General features: G+C 37.3%; 1 protein-coding gene across 9 annotated transcripts in view; it reads left to right on the top strand.

Annotated features, from left to right (window-relative positions):
* Positions 1 to 23755, top strand: part of CSNK1G3 (casein kinase 1 gamma 3) — a 123436-nt gene that overhangs the window by 4417 nt on the left and 95264 nt on the right. Inside the window, exon 1 of one of the 9 annotated variants that reach the window (XM_070374068.1) lies at positions 1777 to 1800. The exons of the other annotated variants lie outside the window; for them this stretch is intronic. The gene's annotated coding sequence lies outside the window, so the exon portion shown is untranslated. Of the gene's footprint in view, positions 1 to 1776; positions 1801 to 23755 lie in introns of those variants that run through there. 9 annotated transcript variants of the gene reach the window in all.

Raw genomic sequence — 23755 nt, 5'->3', positions numbered from 1 at the left:
TTTAGGAACTGTGAATGTTTGGGTTCCTTTCTATTATGGGATGTAAGAAAGATGCATAGTGATTTGTTCTTTAACCATATTAAGTGACTGGTTATAGTCTCTCCTTCTTATCCCTTATCATCTTAGTTCTGAACGTGAAGTATTTGTGTATTTGGTAGATAAGACACATTTTGATCATTTTCTTTACTAATGACATATCACATAGTTATAATTTAATTTGATGAAAATCTATAACTGTTATATCCAATGACTATACCATATCCACTTTTTTTTTTTTTACAGCTTTTACTGTAATTAGGTAAAAATCTCATGATAGATGCCCTCTTTCTTAAACACAAGTTTCTAACGTTTTTTTTCTTCAGTGAGTTGTCAGACTTTTAACTGTATTCAAATTTATTACATATATTTAGCTGATTAGGTGCTGAACTGCTTTCGTTAGCTGAAAAGAGTGCGGATAGTTTCTCTGCCATTATATTTTTCATCAGGATTGAGAAAACTCGTATGAAGTGCCAGGATGTGATGCCTGGCACACAGTAGGCACTGTGAAAGTCTTCTCATAAATGTAGAAGTTGCTGATGTATATGAGTTGTCAGAGGGTTGATTGGTGTGTAGAATCAGCAAAGACTATTAGGGATAGCCTGTTACAGGAGAATCTCTGAACTCGCCTCTCTAACCCACTCAGAAGATTGTTGTATTCTCCATTCATTTACTGTTTGATGTCCATGCTACATTAAAAGGCAGTAGACTACCCTCTAGTTTCTTGAACTTTTATTCCCATCAGTTGCTGTATACCTTGTATACCTACCAAGAATCATTTATCTTTGTACCCAACAAATTGTTACAAAGACAAATGATTCTTGGTAGGTATACAAGGTATACAGCAACTGATGGGAATACAAGTTAATGGCAGTTGTACGTCTTGTTGTAATTACATAGTTTAATGAAACATTATTCAGTGAACTGTGAAGGCAAAAAGGTGTTTATCTTGAGACCCAGTGGCTGCTTTGAAAAGCAGTTGAGTAATTGAGTGGTTGAAGTCAATTATAGTTAAAATAGTTTTAGGTGAAATAACTTAAATGATTAGGGGAAAAAACCCTAAAGATCTTAGATTTCACAGTAAGATTCTTCAGCAAAATTGCTTTTCAGTGTTGTGAGCTGTCTTTCCATGTTTAAGAGACAGAAGCTGGAAATCACAGGTGATGTACTATGGGTGTGGTTTTTGCAAGAAAAATAAAGTAGGACTACAATCTGTAGACTTATGCTTGAAGGAAAGGCCTTGGCAACCTGCATTTAAAGACTGTTTTGTGATTGTTTTAGTGTTGGTGGCATTAAACTGTTTAAAGTATGTAGATTTTTTGTGATTCCCTTTTAAAATTCACTTATGAACTGTATGTTAACAATAATATATTAAAGAGGTATCTACTTCTGAAATAACACCTCTTTTATACTCATAGAGATTTACTTAACAGCATCCTCTTTTAAAAAAGAGAGAAATACTGGTCTTCCTGAGCATACAGCCATTCATATTTTAGGATGAATTGTTCAATTATCCAGTCACATGATATCCACTTGTTTCCTGATACAGTCCCTCATCTGATTTTCTGTGTTCTCTTTCAGCTGTTACACAGTGTCAGGGATGGATAGAGCCATTTGTAATTCCACCATCTCCTCAACCTGAGTGGGGACTGCAGGAGTGAGTTGGTAGAGGAAATTGTCCTTTGGAAGAGGAAATGCCATCCCCTTGATGTATACCAGGAGCTGTTGAGCTTGGTGCAAAGCGTGCTGGTTTAACAGCTTATGGTAACTACTCGCCTTTCCTGTCTAGCTCAGCCCAAGTGGAGAGGAAGGCATGCAGGTGTAGGAGAAGAAGGTCCAAGTTGGAGAAGGAAAGGTAGATGGGGTATACTATTTATCTTGGTGTCACACATTACAACACCAGAAATGCAGTAGCTTCTGAAATGGAACACTGAAGTATGAAGGCAGGGCTAGTTTTTCAGTGTTGGCTAGCTCCTGTGTAATTGACTTGCCTCTGCTTTCCCCTGTGTATGGGTTCTTCCTGCTACTGGTAGCAGGATCCTGGTGCGTTGGCCAGGACATCTTTTGCACAAGCCTACCTGCATACTTTCGCCTTCCTGTTTTTTTTTTTCCCCTTAAGTTTTTGTTTCTTTTGGCTGTGTTGGGTCTTTGTTGCTCGCATGGGCTTTCTCTAGTTGAGGTGAGCAGGGACTACTCTTCGTTGCGGTGCGTGGGCTTCTCATTGCTCTGGCTTCTCTTGTGGCTGAGCACCGGGTCTAAGTGCGTGGGCTTCTCATTGCTCTGGCTTCTCTTGTGGCTGAGCACCGGGTCTAAATGCGTGGGCTTCGGTAGTTGCAGCTCTCGGGCTCTAGAGCGCAGGCTCAGTAGTTGTGGCGCACCGGCCGTCTTAGCTGCTCCGCGGGATGTGGGATGTTCCTGGACTGTGGATAGAACCGGTGTCCCCTGCGTTGGCAGGCAGATTCTTATCCACCATACCACCAGGGAAGTCCCTCTTCATGTTTTATTGACCGGAATTAGATCACATACACTTCTAAACCAGTTATGACACGGGGAACAGGGTTACTGTAGTGAGTTTCTACTATTCAGGATATAGTCCCTGCAGTTGGGGATGGGGTCACATTTCCCTGAGTTACATGGTGGAGGGAGGATGTTCTAAAAAACTGTGGGAAGGAAGAATATGGGGGAAATGGATGTTATAGAGGCAATCAATAGTGACCACCACATCTACTTGTTTAAAGGATGAAAATAAATAATGCATACAAATGCACTTTGAACTTTAAAGTGTTGTGCAAATGTAACAGATCAAAGATTAGAAAGCTGTTTCTATGTGACTGTCTTAAATATGCTCAGGTATGAATATTTTAGGAGCTGAAAACACTGCTAGTTTCTTACTGACTTTCGAGTCAGTAAAATTGATTATTACTTTTTTCATGGAAAAAAGCTATTTTAACTTTCATAGGGCTATTTTAACTTTAAAAACTTGTACCTCTAAACTTATTTAAATTTTTTGGTGTGTTGTTGCCCTCCTTCCTGGACAAAACTTGCCGGACATCTTTGATTTTATCAGACTTCTTTGTGACACCTGGAGGAGAGTAAGATGCCTTGAGGAAATGGGAATTTATCAGTCAGAAATGGTTGGTTTATTTTGAGTCAACGAATCTCTTTGAAGTAGGAGGGAAAGATGGGTGTTATATTATCTTGACTACAGCCACCCACCCTCTGCCGCCCCCCTGAAAATTATAGGGCCAGAGGAGAATCACAGACTTTTATAACTGAATTGTGGAAGGTTGAAATGCTCGTCACGTACCTGGTTAATAGAACCCTCCTATCCTCATTGATAGGTTGATAGGTTGATTCTCTTACTAACCAAAAGGGGAGAGGCTGTGAAAAAATTTGTGTATTTTGCAATTTTGCTCAGGACCATGGGCTAGTTATATAAAGCAGTCAGCCAAGAACCTTTAAAGTTCTCAGGGTTTGGAAAATTTTAGCCAGAGTTGAAGTGTATATGTATGTGTGTGTTTGTGTGCATATGTGTTTAAATAAAACAAGCAAACAGACAAATCTTTTAATCTTCCCTCAAGCAGCCCACAAAAACAGCACACTTGGATTTCCCCTCCCTCCCCCTGCCTCCCCACACAAAGTAACCTCAAACCTGGCCTGCTGAAATGGAAAGGCAGAAGCAGACTGAGTGCTTGGAACAGTTCTTGTATTTTTAGTTTCAAGAAAGTTATCTTAAAGATTTCTTTATTGTATGTGTAAAAGAAAGAAATTGTGTGTGTGTGTGTGTGTTTATGGGGACATATATGGAAATACATGTATGTATAAATACATAATTAGTATACATTAATTATGGTAATTCTAATCCCTGCATTGTTGTTGTAAACATACAGAGTAAATCCATCCATCCCCTGGAAGGATGTTAATGACATTTATAAATAGATTTGGGATGATTTTTATTTTTACACTTTTTATACTTTTCTGTATCGTTTGGGTTTTCAGCTATGATTGTGCATTATTTGACCATCAGAAAAAAATACTGAGTTTTTCATTTGAGGGAAGAAAATAAAATTTGGGGATGGGATGTTTTCTCCAACCTAGAATTTACCATAGTCCACTTTCATTGTAAATTACCTTGAATAGAGTATGCACTGAATGCACTGTTGCATTGTAATAGCCTTTATTTAAAAAACTGGGCTTGTTAAAATTATGTTTCTTAAAATTTTAAGTTGAAATTAGCTGTATGATACCATATGGTACAAGAACATTTTATAAAAGTAGTAGACTTCTGAATTTTTGTAATTATTAATTGTGTTATCTATTTTAAACTTGTTTAGTTTTTGACTTCAGGTGGTATACTTGGCAGGGTATCAGAGTATGATATATTGGAGTCAAAGTTACAGTCAGAATTTCCTTTAATAAAAAGGGAAGTGAAAATTTATTTTTCCCCTTACACCCAGTCTGTGTCATGTTTATTTTCTATTTCTGTGAAATACTTATTGCAATGAATACTTTCAGGCGAATATAGTAGGTAATGTTACAGGAAGAGAAAATGCCTGATATTTCAATATATATATGACTATAAAGCCTTTTCATACAATCCTAGTTGGGCATGTAAAAATAACCTAGCATTGTTTTGGAGGTGAAACTAGTAGGTATCAATAGTTGGTGAGACATTTGAAAAAGAAACTGGTATTTGTAGATGTATATTTTTATGAAACAGTATTTTATATTCTTTTGTTCCAGGGATCTGAAAACAATATTAACATTTCCGCACCGCCCACCCTCCCACCTCCCAAAGTGTAAATCTTAAAGATGTGGAATCATGTAATGCCAGTTTTTATTTTTAAAAAATGGTAGACTATTTACTGAATTTGTTTTCTGTCATATGAATGTCAGGACATATTATTGATAGTATTTCTTAATATATTTAAGATTCTGAAAATATTAGGGTAGTTAAAATAGCAATGTAATCAGCCCTTGAAACTTATTTTTTTGAGTATTTTCTGATAGTCTGTTGAAAGTTGATTATTGAAATACGTGTTGTGTGTTTATATTCTGTTAATCTAAATACTCTACTAATGAAAGTTGTTTTTTGAAGGCTGACTGAACAATAAAGTTCTGAGCACTGGGAATGAGAACATCAAATAAGTTAAAATAAATTTTACTATATTCACTTTTTAAAAAATCTCCCAACTGAAAATTAATAATTTTTTTTTTCTGTGACAGAATAAAGAAGAGAACAAAATTGGGCAATTTTAAAGATGGTGCTTTCAGTCCTTGCTATAGGGCTGGGAGTGCTAATACTTATGAGTAGATGAGAGAAAGAGGTTGTAGAGAAGGCAGCTTGTTCCAGTGGTTCTCAGCCCTGACTTCACATTAACATTTTCTGTGGAGTTTCAAAAAATGACAGATATTGGGATTCTACCCATGCTGTTGAATCTGGCTATGGGGCCAGGGTGTTGATCTATTTTAGGATTTCTACAGGTGATTCCAATGTACTTCAGGGTTAAAAATGACTCATTTCATTTTTTATGTGTATCTCTTAGCTCTTTTTGAAAAAATGACTTCCTTTTACTTTCAGATTGTCTTTTTAATCAGGGATGGAGGTGTAAAGATAAGAAAGAAATGCATAGAAAATATATGCAAGAGGAACAGGTTAGTGAAGTGAGTTCTCTTTAGGGTTTCACACTCAGAATCCTTAGGCTACTGTATTGCTTGTTCATTAGCATCTTTTGAATAGTATGGCACCACAATTAGTGGAGTTTTGACATTTGGAAAATTTGTTAAAGGAAATTTATCAGATTAAATTAAGGCACCTGGAGAATGTTCCATGTGTACTTGGAAAGAATGTGTAGTCTGCTGCTTTTGGATGAAATGCTCTTTAAATATCAATTAAGTCCAACTCTTCTAAAGTGTCATATAAGTGTGTTTCCTTACTGATTTTTTGCTGGATGATCTGTCCATTGGTGAAAGTGGGTATTAAAGTCCCCCACTGTTATTGTTACCATCACTTTCTCTCTTTATTGTTGTTAGTATTTGCCTCACATATTGAGCTGCTCCTTTGTTGGGTGCATGTGTGCGTGTATGCTCAGTCGCTTCAGTCGTGTCCAGCTCTTTGCTACCCTGTCGACTGTAGCCCGCCAGGCTCCTCTGTCCATGGGATTATCCAGGTAAGAATACTGGAGTGAGTTCCCATGCCCTCCGCCAGGAATCTTCCTGACCAGGGATCAAACCCAAATCTCCTGCGTCTTCTGCGCCGGCAGGCGGGTTCTTTACTCACTAAGCCACGTGGGAAGCCTATGTTGGGTATATATTTATAATTGTTACATCTTCTTTTTTGGATTGAACCCTTGGTCATTACGTGTAGTGTCCTTATTCCTCTCAAAATCTTAAGAAACCTAAGTGATAAAAGCAATCCTGTCTTTAAAGTTAGTGTAAGAATGTTACTCATCAATATTTGATTAGTTTTGGGTTATATTTATCATATTTCCAATATTGTTGATTTGTATTTTTCATGGAACATAAGCATGGAAGGAGCCTTAATGGTATTTTAGTGTAATTGTACTTCTGCTTTACTCTTTTTTACCATTGTTGATGAGGTATTGTTTCTGTTTTTCCCGTTGGTGGAGATAGTTTAGTACTTCAGTTATAGTATATTGTGTATGTAGTATATTACTTATATCAGATATAGTCAGTAAATGTATACTTGTAAGTACACTATGATACTAGGGTTTTATGGTTATTGTATCTTGTCATTTATGGGAAATCAGGTTCCAAGGTGACTCATTTACTGCTCCTCCCTAGGTCAGGAACACTGTTACTGGTTATAGCATTTTTCTTATGACAGAATGAGAGCAAGCCATTTTGTGAGTTTAATACATTAAATTCCATTCAATGAACATTTTTTTCATAGTGGCAAATTTGGATGTGGCGTTTTTTTCTATCAATGTCAATGGTTAGATATTTGTAAACTGCCCTGATAGGAGAATTTGTGGTAGAGAAATTTAAGAGTGGGTACAGTGTAGGGGGCTTCCTTGGGAGCTCAGCTGGTAAAGAATCTGCCTGTAATGCAGGAGACCTGAGTTGGATCCCTGGGTTGGGAAGATCTCCTGGAGGACAGCATGGCAACCCACTCCAGTATTTCTGTCTGGAGAGTCCCCATGACAGAAGAGCCTGGTGGGCTATGGTTCACGGGGTTGCAAAGAGTCGAACACAACTGAGTGTCTAAGCACAGCACAGCAGAGTGTAGAGGAGATATTGTGTGTGAACCATTGGGAGACTTTTAGAATTATTTTGAGTTCATCAATATACTACAGTAAAAGCCATGATAAAGAGGTTACCAGTTATATCTTGCACATATAATTAGTAATGGATTAATGGGTACTCTTCAACAGGACCACAATTTCTTATCAATAGTTTTGACATCCCAAATGCCCTGAAAACAAAAACAAATTTTTTTGGTATATATGACACAAATTGGTTTTATTCCCAAATCTTGTTAACTGTCTTTTATTTCACGTGACTGTGGGTTTCACTGCAGAAATAGTAAATGTTTAGTCACAGTGCTGTCTCAGACTTCTCTGTGCCATTCTGCTTTCTCTGTGGGTATTTCAAAGTACATAGTGTTTACACACTGTATCACCTGTCAAAAATGCCCTGAAATTCTGAGTTCCAGAATGATTAGCTGCAAGAACTTTGGAAAAGGAACTGTGAAACGGCATTGATTTGCTTCTGTCATTTGTTCAGGATAGGAACTACTCAGTATCTTTCTCCTCTGAGATGGAGTTTGAGTAAGATCCTGGTAGACTTCTCTTGCTTTTTACAGTTGTAAGTATGTGGATACCAAGAGGCACTTTGTTTTAATCTGGGTTTATTTCTTTAGCAGTTGTTGAAAGCCTTTCTGGTTTTTCGACAGCCGAGTCTTGTGGGGCCCATTGTGGTCCCAGAAGCGTTGTGTAATTAGGATGCTTGAGATGGACAATGTTTCGGGTAACTTCAGCATAGCTGAGCATTCATCACACTCTCTTTGGTCCTTGGCATTATGTAAGTTTACCTCTGTAACTCATGGTAATTTCATGCCGCAGCACCTGCAGGCACCCATCTTTTTTTTTTTTTTTATATCTTGGCTTCCTTTTTCATAACAGAAAGTAGAAGGGGTGTGGTTGCAGTGCCTCTGTTTTAGTTTCCTTAAACTTCCTTAATTTGTTTTTAAGAGTTCACTGCAAAAATCTTCATACCTACTCTGGCTTCTCTCCCCCCGCTCCATCCTGTTTCTTTTTTTCTTGATTACTTCCCTGCCCCCTTCCCTTTAAAATAATATTCCTCAGCCAGAGAAGTTTATACTTACGGTATTCTGTATCAGAAAAATACAGAAATTTGTTTGCTGAAAAGGTGACAGAAGTAAATGTGCACATTCTCTTTCCCTAACGAGGACCTTTCTATAGGGGAGTGATTATTGCACTGCTGTGCATGGATAGTGTTCTGTGTGTATAATCTTTGCTTTCTTTCCATCCTTAGATACTGAAGGGTAATGGTGAGCACTGTGGTCCATGTCTTTTTGTGTTTGCCATGACACTAGACACCTTAAGGTGTAAATCTTAATGGGAAATTTAGACCTCTTCCATGGTGGCTCACTGGTAAGGAATCTGCCTGCAGTGTGGGAGATGCAGTTTCAATCCCTGGGTTGGGAAGCTCCCCTGGAGAAGGAAATGGCAACCCACTCTAGTATTCTTGCCTGGGCAATCCCATCCCATGGACGGAGGAGCCTGGCGGGCTACAGTCCATGGGGTTTCAAAGAGTCGACCCGACCAAGGGGCTAAGCACACACAGCGTGCTTAGTTATGGTGCACCTGCTGTGTCCCCTGAAAGCACTGCGATTCTCCTGGAGGACAGATTTAACCTTGTGTATGGTTTGTCTAAGCTATGTGATGTCAGGGATTGTGATGGTTTTATTTGCCATTTGTATTTCCTGTGTTTGGTATGTAATAGGCCTCTAATGATTGCTTCTTTGTTGAATAGATTAATCATTTCATCTTTTATTAGGGAGAATTTTTTTTTTTTTTGTAGGGAGAATTTTAACATGGAAGAACCTTCATTAATTAAATCCCTCCTGAGGCACCATACTCATCCCAGACCAGTTTAGTTTGCATCATCACAGTTGTATAAGACAAACTTCAAACAAGTAAATTGGGCCTAGTTTAAATAAAGTAATAAACACAACCCTCTGACTGACTTTCTCAGGCTTAAAAGTAGAGAGATACATTATAGAAAGATTTTTGAAATGAAAAGCATTCATGGGCTAGCTGGACAATTTAAAGGAAATATTCTATTTTTTTGAGCATTTCAGTTAATTATGATTTTAAGATATTTTTTATATTAAAGTTTTTCTCTCTCTTTTAAGTTCACACAGCAAACTTCACTCCCCATCACAGGCAAATTAGAAAGCAGTTTTATCACCCTAGAGTATTCTCTCATGCTGCCCATTTGTACTTAAGCCCTTCTCCCACTCTAGCCCCAACAACCACTGCTCTCTTTCTATACTTTTGCCAAATACCATGTAAATGGAATCATGTGGTGTGTAGCCTTCTAAATCTCTCTTCCACAGTGCAGAATGCATTTGAGTTTCATCCATGTTGTAGTGTGTATCAGTGGTTTCTATTTGCTGCTAAGCAATAATCCATCATAATGGATATACTTGAGCATATTTATCCATTCACCAGTTGAAGTACTTGTTTCTAGTTTTTGTGATCATGGATACAGCTGCCACAAAACTTTGTATGTGGTTTTGTTTTTGTGTGTGAATCTAAGTTTTTATTTCTCTTGGGTAGCTTTCTAGGGGAATTGTTAGGTCATATGGCAAGTATGGCTTTCCTGGTGGCTCAGACGGTAAAGAGTCTGCTGCAGTGTGGGAGACCTGGGTTCAATCCCCGGGTTGGGAAGACCCCCTGAAGAAGAAAGTGGCAATCCACTCCAATATTCTTGCCTGGAAAATCCCATGGACCGAGGAGCCTGGCAAGCTACAGTCCATGGGGTCTTAAAGAGTCAGACACGACTGAGCAACTAACACACACAGATGGCAAGTGTATGTTTAACTTTATAGCAAGCTGTCAAACTATTTTCTAAAGCATTTTGTATTCCCACCAGTAATGTAGGAGAGTTCCACTAATAATCAGTTCCTAAAATTTAAATTGGCTGTATTGAGTTACTCTAGTAATTTGTTGGTTTGATTGTATACCAGAATATCTTGACAATAACATTTAATTCTGAACATGATATTTTTATAGTTGTAGATCTGTTAGAGATAGTGATTTTGGGGAGTCTCACTTTTCAGTGAATGCAATCTTCCATATGGTTTGGAACTATTTTTTCTTGCTAAGATCATGCAGCCCTGATCTTTGTAAAAAAAAAAAAAGCAAAACAAAAAGCAAAAATCTAGGCCTTAACCCTGGTGTTCATATTGGGGATTAAGGTGCCTTTGGATCAATTCTGTCTCTGTCTTCAGGTTTATAGCACTACTTTGGGGACGGATTCTTTTGGTTTGAACTAGGCAGAAGAAAATCCTTCTCACGGAGAAGTGGTTGTCCTTTCAGCCAGTTTCTGTCACCTGTTACATGTTCCATTCCACAGTTTTGTAGAAGTCAACTTATTTATGATTTACTGTCGATTATACTAGTTAGGGGCTTCCCTTGTAGCTCAGACAGTAAAGAATCTGCCTACAGTGCAGGAGAGACCTGGGTTTGATTACTGGATTGGGAACGTCCCCTGGAGAAGGAAATGGTTACCCATTTCAGTATTCTCCCTTGGAGAATTCCATGGACAGAGGAGCCTGGCGGTCTACAGTCAGACACAAGTAAGCAGCCGACACTAACTATACTGATAAGCCCTTTCTGCAATGAGGGTTGACAATATTAACTTCATAATTGGAATTTTCAAATGCTAATACCCTTGAATGACTGTTTTAAATCTGAGGCCTTTGCCTACATTAAACTGTTGTTTTTAATAACATTTTTATAAATTAGGAAACAAGCACTGTAGTTAAGAAAGAATATAACTTTGTTATGGGAACCATGCATGAAATAGCTGCTGACTTTCCTGAAGTGTTTTCTCATTTATCTGGTATTATTAGGGAACAACCTGTTAGATGAATTAGAAGTTTGTATTTATAGTTAAATATTTTATTAACATTGTTTTAAATGGTAAACTTTACACAGTAGTACTGTTTTTCTCAGTGTTTTCTAAGCATATTCAGATCTTGCTGATGCCCAGTTCTCATTCTAAACATCAATTACAAACTGTGCTGTCATGCGTAGATGCCAGAATTTATTGAAGTTGTATAAGGTTGCCTTCTTCCTGTTCTCTGTCATGTCACCTCAAATTTTCCAGTTTAATTTCTAGTGTAAACTTGTTAGAATTATGTTAAAATGGAGTTCAGGGGCTCTTATTAAGTGAACAGAATATGCATTTTGTGACCTCCTTTGGTGAATTTTTTTGTTTTTTCTTCTGACTCATAGCTATGTCTTGGAGAGCTGAAATTACAGTATCAATGATCTTTGACTTGTGAGGTGTTATTCCGCTTGCTTATAGTATCTCAGAGCCATACATGGCCTGCCTGTCCTCTGATACCTTTTTCTTTCCTTTATTTGGAAAAGAGATGATCATATAAATTATGAGTAGCCTGGTGGGCTGCAGTCCATGGGATCTCAAAGAGTTGGACACAACTTAGTGACTAAACAACAGCAACAATAGGGTAAATACTCAACAAGTATTTGTTGGATGAGAGTAAGTGCCCCCAAATGGAACATGATTTTTTCATTGATGGCTTGGAGTTTAACATCATTCCTGTGATTGAGATTTGTAGTCAAGTCTATGCTTAGAGATAGTGAGATGACCTGCTCTTAGTATAAATTTAATATGATGTCTACTTGATTTTTGATTTCCATTGTACAGGAGATGAGCGTGATTGGATGTGTTTATAAGTGCTTAAGGGGCTGGAGGGGTTAAGGGGTTTAGTTTTCAAATTAAACATTCCCTCCTCTTTCAAACATGGAGACTCACTAGCAGTGATAAGTGATGTTACCAACGGGAGTATAAGTTCAACTGTGAAATTCAAGAGGAGGCACATGTCCTCAGAAGACATTTTGAGGGCCTATGGAATGGTCATATCCTAGTTACCTAGAGAACAATTAGATGTGGATAATTAGAAAATTTACTTAATTAGACTTTCAGTAATACTTACATATTTTATGAAAGTTGAGATTTTAATACAATTTCCCATAAAATTGACTTAGTTATAACTGAATATAGTATGTTTTGCTACTCCTTTGCTATTATGTATTATGCAGTAGCTTTCAAATTTAGAAATATTTTTGACTACAGCGCATAGAAAAATATTTACCACAACTTAGAGAAATATATTTTGCATTGTATCCTAGTGATATGTATATATTCATATAAGGAGCCAAAACAAAATCTCATTAAACAAAACTATTCTTACTACATTTGAGCACTCTATTTTCTTTCTTTCTTTGATACTGTTTTATTTAAAAAACTGTTGCTTAAGACCCATTTGTTTAAACACCCAGTAATGGGTCATTATCCACAGTTTGGGGAACACTGTTGTCTAATAAAACTGATGATAAATTTTAAAGGCTAGAATTTTCTGGGTCTTAACAGAAATATACAAGGGACATCGCTGAAATCAGGTTTTGAAAATCTAAAGTGTTGTAGATGATAGTTACTAAACATTTCTGAGATAAAATAAGTTTCTGTGGTATGTAATTAGAGAATTGATTTCCATTTTTGTCATTACAGTTAATGATTTAGCTTTCAAAAATAAGTGTTTAGTCTTTTCTTGGACAACCACAGTTGAGCTCATGCCAGAAACCAGTAACTGGGACACTTGATGCTAACAGAAGCATGTGATGTAATGGCTAGCCATCACATCACGAATATCCTTACTCATTTAGATTTTGGAGAAGCTTGGAGACTTGTAGTAGTGTCATTTTTTATAGAGACTGCATTGGGCATTTAAAACACTGAATGGCTCATTTTATGTATGGATTTTAAAATTTAAGATAAAGCAGTGAGAAATCAATGCTATGACAACTAACTTGTGAAAAAATTAATTAAAAATTTCTATTGCCTGTGATTTTTTTATTTGCAAAGAATATTGAATAACAGCATGTGAAAAGATACCTATAGATACTTTTAATATTTAAAATTATAGGTACATGAAAATTCTATATTGATTACAACCTATTTTGGAAGATAGTTTCAGTTCATTCGCTCAGTCGTGTCCGACGCTTTGCAACCCCATGAACTGCAGCACATCAGGCCCCCCTGTCCATCACCAACTCCTGGAGTTCACCCAAACTCATGTCCATTGAGTTGGTGATTCCATCCAACCATCGCATCCTCTGTTGTCCCCTTCTCCTCCTACCCTCGATCTTTCCCAGCATCAGGGTCTTTTCACATAAGTCAGTTCTTCGAATCAGGTGGCCAAAGTTTTGGAGTCTCAGCTTCAGCATCAGTTCTTCAATGAACACCCAGGACTGATCTTCTTTAGGATGGACTGGTTGGATCTCCTTGCAGTCCAAGGGAAGATAGGTAGAGTACTAATAACTATTTTAAACAATTTAGAACTGATCATTAATGTTTACTGGAAAGCTTTAGCTAGCTGTATGGCTTTTTATGAAGTAGAACATACTATACTAATATGTTCTCAGATTACTTTGATTTATCTATTTGCAACTTAAAGGAGGTCAGTTGGCTCTGTAATGTCCTAAATTATTGGGCCATGCAGGTTAGAGAATCTGATTTTCTGTTTTCTGTTTTGAAGATTCATCAGTGATCATCAAATTAGAAGTATGCCTGTGACCTACATTTTCACTCATATAATCAGATTATATCTAATGTTTTCTGTATTTAGCAGCTCATTTTTTATCTTTATTAGTGAATGATACTCCATGAAAATTATAATTGTTTATGAAAGAAAAGCAATTGATTATTAATCTGTTCTCAAGGATAATTTGAAAATATATCCCTTAGATAAATTCTGTCTTTTTAATATAGATATTTAAATAAGTTAGTATGCTGAGAATTATGATAGAATCATCAGAGATCAGATCAGATCAGTCGCTCAGTCATGTTCGACTCTTCGCGACCCCATGAATCGCAGCACGCCAGGCCTCCCTGTCCATCACCAACTCCTGGAGTTCACTCAGACTCACGTCCATCGAGTCAGTGATGCCATCCAGCCATCTCATCCTCTGTCATCCCCTTCTCCTCTTGCCCCCAATCCCTCCCAGCATCAGTCTTTTCCAGTGAGTCAACTCTTCGCATGAGGTGGCCAAAGTACTGGAGTTTCAGCTTTAGCATCATTCCTTCCAGAGAAATCCCAGGGCTGATCTCTTCAGAATGGACTGGTTGGATCTCCTTGCAGTCCAAGGGACTCTCAAGAGTCTTCTCCAACACCACAGTTCAAAAGCATCAATTCTTCGGCGCTCAGCCTTCTTCACAGTCCAACCCTCACATCCATACATGACCACAGGAAAAACCATAGCCTTGACTAGACGAACCTTTGTTGGCAAAGTAATGTTTCTGCTTTTAAATATGCTATGTAGGTTTGTTCTAGCAATTTTACATTATCTCTTTAATCTGTGCTTACTAAGTTGCAAGTGTTCATATCCCTGTCCTTCCCTCTACTACTTCTACTCCGCCTTAACAGCTGAGGGTCTATCAATTGCAGTGTTACTTTAACCCTGGAAAAATTTACATTTTCATCAATAACATCTTATTTGGGGGGGATAAAATTGATTCTAAAAGCTGAAAATCAATTAACCTTGCTTACACTCTTAGAACTTACAGTGGAATGCCTGTGTTAGGTTTTCTTTGTTTTTCTTTGCCGCATCTGCAGTATGTGAGATCGTGTTCCCCAAACAGCCACTGAAGCTGTGTCTGCTGCAGTGGAAGCATGGATTCCTAACCACTGGACCGCCAGGGAATTCTCTAGTTTTCTTCCTTGATGAGCCCCCAGGGCCCTTTTTGCTGTAGCTCAGGAAAAATTTCTTTTTCTTAATTTCCTCTGTCCTTAATGCTAATTTATCTTATTAGTTGGAAGTCAGAGGTATTGAATTGCTTCTTTCTGTCTCTGTTCCTTTATTTTTTGTTTCTTTTTATTTTTCTTTCACATAATAGGATTGTTTTCCTACTTTGGTTATTCTATATAGTATGGCATTATTTTCTTAACTCAGTGTTTATTATTGTCCTTCTCAAAAGTCACTGAGGATCTTTTTTTTTTTTTTAATGTTTTCCTTTTTCTGAATGGTGTACCTCCCTGTATTTTAAAAAATTTGCTTTTTGGGGGGCATTTTTCTATCCTGTTGTTACTTTTCTTCATGAATTAGTGATTCTGTCAGTTCATATTTGTGAAGGAGTGATTAGGTTACTATTTCTGGGCAGATGGTTTGGGTTTTCTTTGCCATTCTGTTTGCTCTGCTGTCTTTTTCTGTATCAGCCTCTTGAATCTGTCTACACAGATGGGGCTTATTGACCAGCATGTTTCACATAGGGTAGGCACTCAGGGAACCACAGCCAATATCATACTTAAAGAGTAAAACAATGAACTCTTAATCAAGACTTGGAAAAAACACAAGGAAGTTTGTTCTCAGATCTTCCATTCTACATTGTACTGAAGAACTAGTCTTTTGGCAGGGGTTTCTTTAAAATGCCACCTTGGCTCAAATTAGGATCTGACAACATTGAGGTACTGTAGAGACAGTACAGGCTGGCAGGAAGGGACAGACTGTACCTGCCGATCCAGACAGAAAGGCAGACACATTTTAGACTTTGGGAGGCCAGAGAATTAGTGGAAACACCATCAGAGTTTAAGTGGATAAGAATGTGAACTCAGGAATCTGACTCCTTGTGATCATGTTCTCAGTATACCATTTATTAACTTGATGATGCTGGTCAGGTTGTACAATTGCTCTATGTTTTAGTTTTCTTTATTGGTAAAAATAGGGATTGAAATAGTATAATTGTGGGAACTGATGAGCTGATCTGTTTAAAATATGTAGCAAATTAAGTGCTTAGCAAATGGCAACTGGAGAGATTTTATGTAAAATCCAGGTTTCTGGATTTTTCTTGAAAAATTTGGACATCTGATGGTCCTGAATGGTGGCAGTTGTTTACAGCTGAGTGGTAGCCGCCTCTAATTGGAGTATTTGCTTTCCAGATTGCTGTAGCCCCCAGTACTACTTATTGTCTCACACTCTATTTGATTCACTCTCTTTATGGTACCTCTGTGGCCATTTGGATTTGTGACTTCTGATGTACCAGTTATCAACTGTAGCTAAAAGGATATCTTTAATTTTCAAAACTGATTTTTCTTTGGTGTAGAACGAATCAGCACCAAAGGCACAAACATAGACCAGATTAGAAGAGTAATTCAGGCAAGGGAATGCTATCACATACAGGAAATTCTTGGCAGTGCTTGTAGCATACTCGTTGGTGAGGTTCAGCGAGTGCATCAGGTGAATGGAGAGACTGATGCTGGGGGGTGTAGTGATATGTAACTGGGAATGCTCTAGGTACGAATCATACCACCAAAACCTGAAAATGTTTAGAGATAGAAAAAAACTCATTTCTTAATCTGTAGTAGCTATTGACTGTCCTAGGTGCCTGACAGTATGCTAGGTTCAGAGATCACCAGGTTACATAATGAGTCCTTGTCATCAAATACAGCAGACAATTATAATAATGTGTATAATGTAAGAATAGCCTCAGAAGTCTCTTAATCTAATCCTCCTATTTTATAATTATTAAAATAAGCTTAGACAGATTAGGCCTTGCCTAAGGCTTTACAACTAGTTGAGACTCGAAGATTTTTTTTTTTTTTTTTTTTAATACAATGCTTTTTCTAGTACATAGCCAGGCAGGCAACATCAAAGAGGTTTGGAAGCAGCTAGTAGGGATTCCAAGACCTGGGAGAACTGATTTATTGGAGCATGGTACAAAGATTGGGACTTGGGTGTGAAAGAAGGTTACGTTGCTGCATTTAAGACTTATTCTTCAAAGACTGGAGCTAGAGGTTCTTCTTAGGGGTGTGAAGAAGTGGCCATTTTAGAGAAGCCTGTGTGGCAAGGAACTGTTGGTAGCTGCTGGGAACTGTCGACACCATTTTAGGACCCGAGGGTGGCCTCTGAGAGCCAGCAAGAAGCTGACACCATCACACCATCAGTTATACACTGCAAGGGTGTGAGTTCTGTCCACAATCTGAAGGAACTTAGAAGAAGATTCTTTCCCATTTTCACCTCCAGATAAGAATGTCATCTAACTGATCTTCTGATGAAGTCTGTGAAACCCTGAGCAAATGCCTCAGCTGAGTCGTGCCCAGAGTTCTAATCCACAGAAACTCTGGACTAATAAATGTATTGCTATAAGCTGCTAAGTTTTTGGTAGTTTGTTCCACAGTAACAGAAAACTAGTACTTTTGGTCATGTCCAAGTATATTATATTCTTTACTGTCATTACATAATAAACACAGCACTTTGCCATCTGATTTGAAATACATAATCCACACTCCACTATGCCTTAGAAGCATGAAAATCACTGCAGTTTGTGGTTTTCTGGCAGCACTGTGAAATGATAAGAGTGCCCCACACGGTCTCACAACTGTTGTCTTGTAGCGTGAAGCAGCTTTAACAATGCATAAGTGACTTAGCATGGATGATTATTAATGAAAGTTTGTTTATGAACACCAGCATTTGAATTTCATATAATTTTCATGTGTCACAAAATACTGTTTCTTCTCCAAACATGTAAATACGTAAAGACCATTCTTAGTCTGTAGACTGTGTATAGTGGACAAGAGCCTGGATTTAGCCTGCAGGCTGGAGTTTGCTGACCATGACTATAGACAGACTTGTCTATACTAATACTGTTTGATAGGTGCAACAATAGGGAAAATACTAGCACTCTTTAGGATCCTTAATAAAAAAATATTTAATCAAAAATTCTATTTGTTAACTATATTAAAAGACTAAAGAAATCTAGTAAGACAGGTTTGTGAGCAGTTTCTTGAATGTGGTGAAAAGGATGGAGTAAAATAGGAAACAGCTTCGTTTCTCACTAACCACTAAATTGTATACTTTGATTATTTCCTTTTCCCCACTCATAAATGATATAAGTGGCCGGTTTCCATTGATTCTTACCATATATTAATAGGAATAAGTTCAGTTTGTCAAGAGTTATTTTGGGGTGTTAATACTTGTTCCATTTTCAAGTACAGTTTTAAGCTATTCGATCACTTCTTCCTGTCTCTTGAAATTTCTTCTGGGGAAGGAATTTGGGGCCGTCTCTTGACTTTTCCTACTGCCTCCTCAGCCATTCATTAAGCTGGCCCTTGATCCTCCAGGGTCCATGTGAGTGGAGGGTTATGAAAGGGAAAAGGCAAAAGTTTTTCAGTGGATGACATGCTTTCAAATGCTCTTTCTTTTGGGAGGAAGTTTTAGTTCATCAGAGGCTGTACCCTGACCTATTCTGTAAAACAAACAAACAGACCTGCAAGTATTGCTATACATAAACATATCCATGCACAGGAATTACAAAAAAGAGTTGGATCATATAAAACAAACTGAAAGTAATGTTTACATCTGAGGAGAGCAAGTGGGATGAAGGACAAGACGTATGGGCATCCCAAGGATATTTTTACTTTGTATTTGAATTCTTACAACATGTAGAATGTCTTTTGGATATTTGGTAAATGAAAAGGTATATATTGAAAATAGCATGAAAAATTGCAAATGGGAAGGAAATTACTTTCTTCTAAATAGAAAAAAATGTAGAAGGGCCCTTTTTGTTTTGGTTGCTGTTGTTGGTTACACTTTGTGGCATGTGGGATCTTAGTTCCCCAACTAAGTATTGAACCCACACCCCCATGTGTTGGAATGGTGGAGTCTTTTAACCACTGGACTGCTAGGAAAGTCCCCTGAAAGGGCTCTTTTAAAGAAAACCTTCTAAAATACTTACATGTTCATTAACCTTAAAAAGCTGTAGTGTTTTCACATGAGTTTTGGGATAAAGTTATAGTAGAGAAAACATATGAACTTTGAGATGTAGCATTATTTTTGGAGTGGGTTATTTCTAAAAATAATGTTTTGAAGTATTATCTACATATAATACAACACATAGATTTTTAGTTTGATGAATTTTTATACATGTATACACTTGTATAATCCCCTCCCAAGCACAGTAGAGAATATTCCTTTCTCTGGTAAAGTTCCCTTATGCCACTTTCCAAGCTTTCAACCACTCTTGGCAACAACTGATCTGCTTTCTATCACCACAACTTATTTTTGCTGATTCTAGAACTTCATTTGATGAGAATTGTATGATACGTACTCATTTGTGCCTGACTTACCTCAATCTCATATCTGAGAGATTCATCCATATGGTTACATGTATCAACAGTTCTTTCCTTTTTATTTACTGAGTAATATTCCACTGAATGAATATATCAGTTTGTATACCTGTTCTCCTGTTAGTAGATATTAGGATTGTTTTTAGTTTTGGCTGTTACTGATTTAGGCTGCTCTAAATACATGTGTACAAGTCTTTCTCTAAATATATGTTTTAATTTCTCTTGAGTAACTACCTAAGAGTGGTATTGTTAGGACATCAGATAGGTGTATATTTTACTTAGAATAAACTATCAAACTTCCTTAGAATCAAAGTTGTACTATTTTATATTCCCATTAGGAATTGAGAGTTCTAATTGTTCCTCATTCTTTCCTGGACTTTTCTTTCTTGGGAGGTTTTTGATTACTGATTGCATATCTTTACTATTGTTCTATTGAGGTTTTTCTTTTTTTTCCCTAATGATTCCCACAGTAATCACGGTGAGGCAAGACCAGAGTGGGCCTCCCAGGAAGCTGGAGGTCCACCTTGGACTCTCATTTTCCCGCTGGGGAAACCATAGGCTTGAGGGCCCTGTGGGTGTGATGCTGTGCCAGCCTTGGGGGAGGCCCAGTGTGGTCAGAGTATAGCCACTCCTCTTGCCCTTCTCTGTCTCTCTGGTTCAGGAGGGTGCTTTGGCCTCAGCCCTGGGTTCTGGGGATTTGTTTCAGTGGTGTCTTGTGCTAACTGACCTATGTTGCTCTCTTGATGGTGTCTCCCTATAAGGTTTTCTGCACACACAATTATAATGTCTCTGAATAACAGTGGTTTAGCCTTTTCCTCTTCACTTTTCATGCCTTTTGCATCTTTCTTAACTTATTGTACAGGCTAGTTCTTCTGTACAGTGTGTTGAATGGAAGATCTGAGAGCAAACATTCTTTTGTTTTCTCTTAGTCTTGATTAAGAGTTCAGTGTTTTACCATATAAGTATGATGTTGGCTATCTTTTTTTTTTTTTTTAAGGAAAAACTCTTTTATTAGGTTGACGTTTGATTCTCTTTCTGGATTACTGAGAGGTTTTAAACATTAACGGGTTGAATTTTGTCAAATGCATTTTATTGTCTGTTGAGATACTTTCTTTTTTTTCCTGTTAATTTGCTGAATTTATTTCAAATATTAAATCTTAACATTTCTAATATGAGAAATACGAGATCAGAGAGTATACTTTAATTTTGTAGTTACTTGAGACAAATAATGATAGCATATGATCTTTCTTGATGAACATTTTTTGAAAGGAAATATTATTCTTCAGTTTTGGGCTATTGTATTTTATAAATGTCAGTTCAGGGTAGTTGATGATATTTAGGTCTACTGTTTTAATATACATACTGTTATTTTTGTCTTCTACTCAATCAAACAACAGTGAAACAACAGTGTTAACATTTCAACTATGATTGTCTTTTTCAAACAGTTATTTCAAACTAATCCTTGTTTTTTAAAGTCTTTCCCTTATTTTGCTCATTTATATGTCATTTTAATGATTTTTCAAATTTTTCTGTTGAGTTATTTCTGTTATTATGAAATGGATCTCTGTATCTTTGGAGATTCTCCCTTGTTTCGATGTTTACTTTGTATGATAACATTATAGCCTCTAAGGCTTATTATACTTGATGTTTGCATTGTCGTTGTTCAGTCGCTCGGTCATGTGCGACTGTTTGCGACCCCGTGGACTGCAGCACACCAGGCTTCCTTATCCTTCACTGTCTCCCGGAGCTAGCTCAAACTAGTCCATTGAGTCGATGATGCCATCCACCCATCTCGTCCTCTGTCGTCCCCTTCTCCTCCTGCCTTCAGTCTTTCCCAGCATCAAGGTCTTTTCTAATGAGTCGGCTCTTCGCATCAGGTAGCCAAAAGTATTGGCACTTCAGCTTCAGCATCAGTCCTTCCAATGAATATTCAGAATTGATTTCCTTTAGGATTGATTGGTTTGATCTCTTTGCAGACCAAGGGACTCTCAAGAGTCTTCTCCAACACCACAGTTCAAAAGCATCAATTCTTCAGCACTCAGCCTTCTTTATGGCCCAACTTGCACATTCATACACGACTACTGGAAAAACTACAGCTTTGACTATATGGACCTTAGTTGGCAAAGTAACAGCTCTGCTTTTTAATATTGCTGTCTAGGTTGGTCATAGCTTTTCTTCCAAGGAGCAAGAGTCTTTTAATTTCATGGCTGCAGTCACCATCTGCAGTGATTTGGAGTCCAAGAAGGTCAAGTCTGTCACTGTATCCATTGTTTTCCCATCTATTTGCCATGAAGTAATGGGACAGGATGCCATGATCTTAGTTTTTTGAATGTTGAATTTTAAGCTGGCTTTTTCACTCTTCTCTTTCACCTTCATCAAGAGGCTCTTTAGTTCTTGTTCGCTTTCTGCCATAAGGGTGGTGTCGTCTGCAAATCTGAGGATGTTTGAGTAGTATATCTTTCTGTTATTTCACTTTCAGTTTGTCTGCGTCTTTGAATGTAAAGTTGTTTCTTAGAGACAATGTATAGTTGGATCTTGGTTTTTTTCTTTTTTTAAGTCTTTGCTTTTTATGGGGAGAATGTGGTCCATTTTCATTATATGTGTGTTTTTAAGTCTATTCTCTTGGTGTTTTCCTTTTTGTCTCATATCTCGTTTATTTCTCTTGTTTTAATCAAATGTTTATCATCCTACTTTATTTCTTATATTAACTTTTTAGCTGTTTCTACTGCAGTTAATTTTTAGTGTTTGGTCTGGGTATTACAATATGCATTTTTAATTTGTCATGGGCTGCTTAAAATGAATATTGAACCACTCATTCTTAACAAATACAAGAATCTTAAAAAACAACGTAGTTCCATTTACTGTCTGCCCTGCCATTTAAAATTAATTTTTAACTACTTCATTCTTAACAAATATAAGAATCTTAATATAATTGCATTTGCTTGCTGCCCCTGCCATTTCTGTTATCATATATTTATTCTACTTTCCCGTATCTTATAAATGACACTAAGAAATTATTTGTGCTTTAACAAGTAATTTATCTTTTGAGGAAATGAATACCCATGCATTTCCCATTTCTAGGGTTCCTCATTTCTTCTTAAAGTTTCACATTTCTGTCTGGTATCATGTGATTTAATTAAGCATAATGGATTATTTAAAAAGTTTTTCTTGTGGAAGTGTGCTGGTGACTATTCTTAGCTTCCTTCATCCGAAAATGACTTTCTTTCATTTTCAGTTTTAAAGACTAATTTTATTGGGTGTCATGTTCTTGGTTAAGACTTCTTTTCCTCCTTCCATTGCTTTGAACATGTTCTCCCGTTTTCTTTTCCGTCTCCGTTATTTCTGATGATAAAGTTCACCTGTGTGTTGTGGAGTTTTCCTCTGTCTGCTTTCAAGACTTTCCTTTAATTTTTGGGTTTTTGCACTTTGATGTACCTAGGTTTAATTTTCTTTGTATTGATTCTTCATGGAGTTGCTGAGTTTCCCCATTTTGTAGGTTAATGTTTTTCAGTGAATTTGGGAAATTTTCCATCATTATTTCTTCAAATATTTTTTCTGCTCCATTCTCTTTCTTTAATGTAGTAGAACTTTAATAGCTACTTAGTAGTTTTGAAGTCCTGTCTTCTAATTTCAGTGTCAGGGTCATCTTGGTGTCTGTTTCCTTTGGTAGCTTTATTTCTGACTGCATGTCACATTTACTGATTTTTCTTGTCTGGTAATTTCTAACTGTATGCCGGACATTATGAATTCAGCGTTGTTGAAAGTCTGTTTTTGTTTTTGTTTTCCCTTCTGTCTTTTTAATTATGTCAAGTTTCATTCTGGAATGCAGTTAGTGTAGTTGGAGATATTCTTAATCCTCTCTAGGCTTGGTTTTAGCTTTAGGTGGGTTATTCTAAATAGTCCTTACTTTACAGTATGATCCTTACTGTTAAGACTTGGTCTTTCTGGTATCTCAACTGAATTCTGGGATATTAATGAAGTTCCTCCACCATGACTAGGTAGGAACTTTAAGATATCCTGGCACTCTACAGCCTTTGGTATCTCCATTCTTTATTTAACCCCAGAGTAGTTTGTCTGCTAGCCTTGTTTCAGCCCTGTCACCTCCTACCCTGCAAACTGGACAGCTCCCTCACCTTCAGTACTGCCTGCAAATTCCACTAGCTTCAACACCCCAAACTCTGAGCTGTGATCATTGGGCACTGCCTGAAATACCCCAGACTCTGATTTGTGATCACTGGGCACTGCCTGAGTCTCCACTTCCCTGTGCTGTAGTCAGAAAACTGTCCCTAGCTGGAGATC

Source organism: Bos mutus, chromosome 7, assembly GCF_027580195.1.
Source record: "Bos mutus isolate GX-2022 chromosome 7, NWIPB_WYAK_1.1, whole genome shotgun sequence".
NCBI lineage: Eukaryota > Metazoa > Chordata > Mammalia > Artiodactyla > Bovidae > Bos > Bos mutus.
This window is presented reverse-complemented; position numbering and strand designations above follow the sequence as displayed.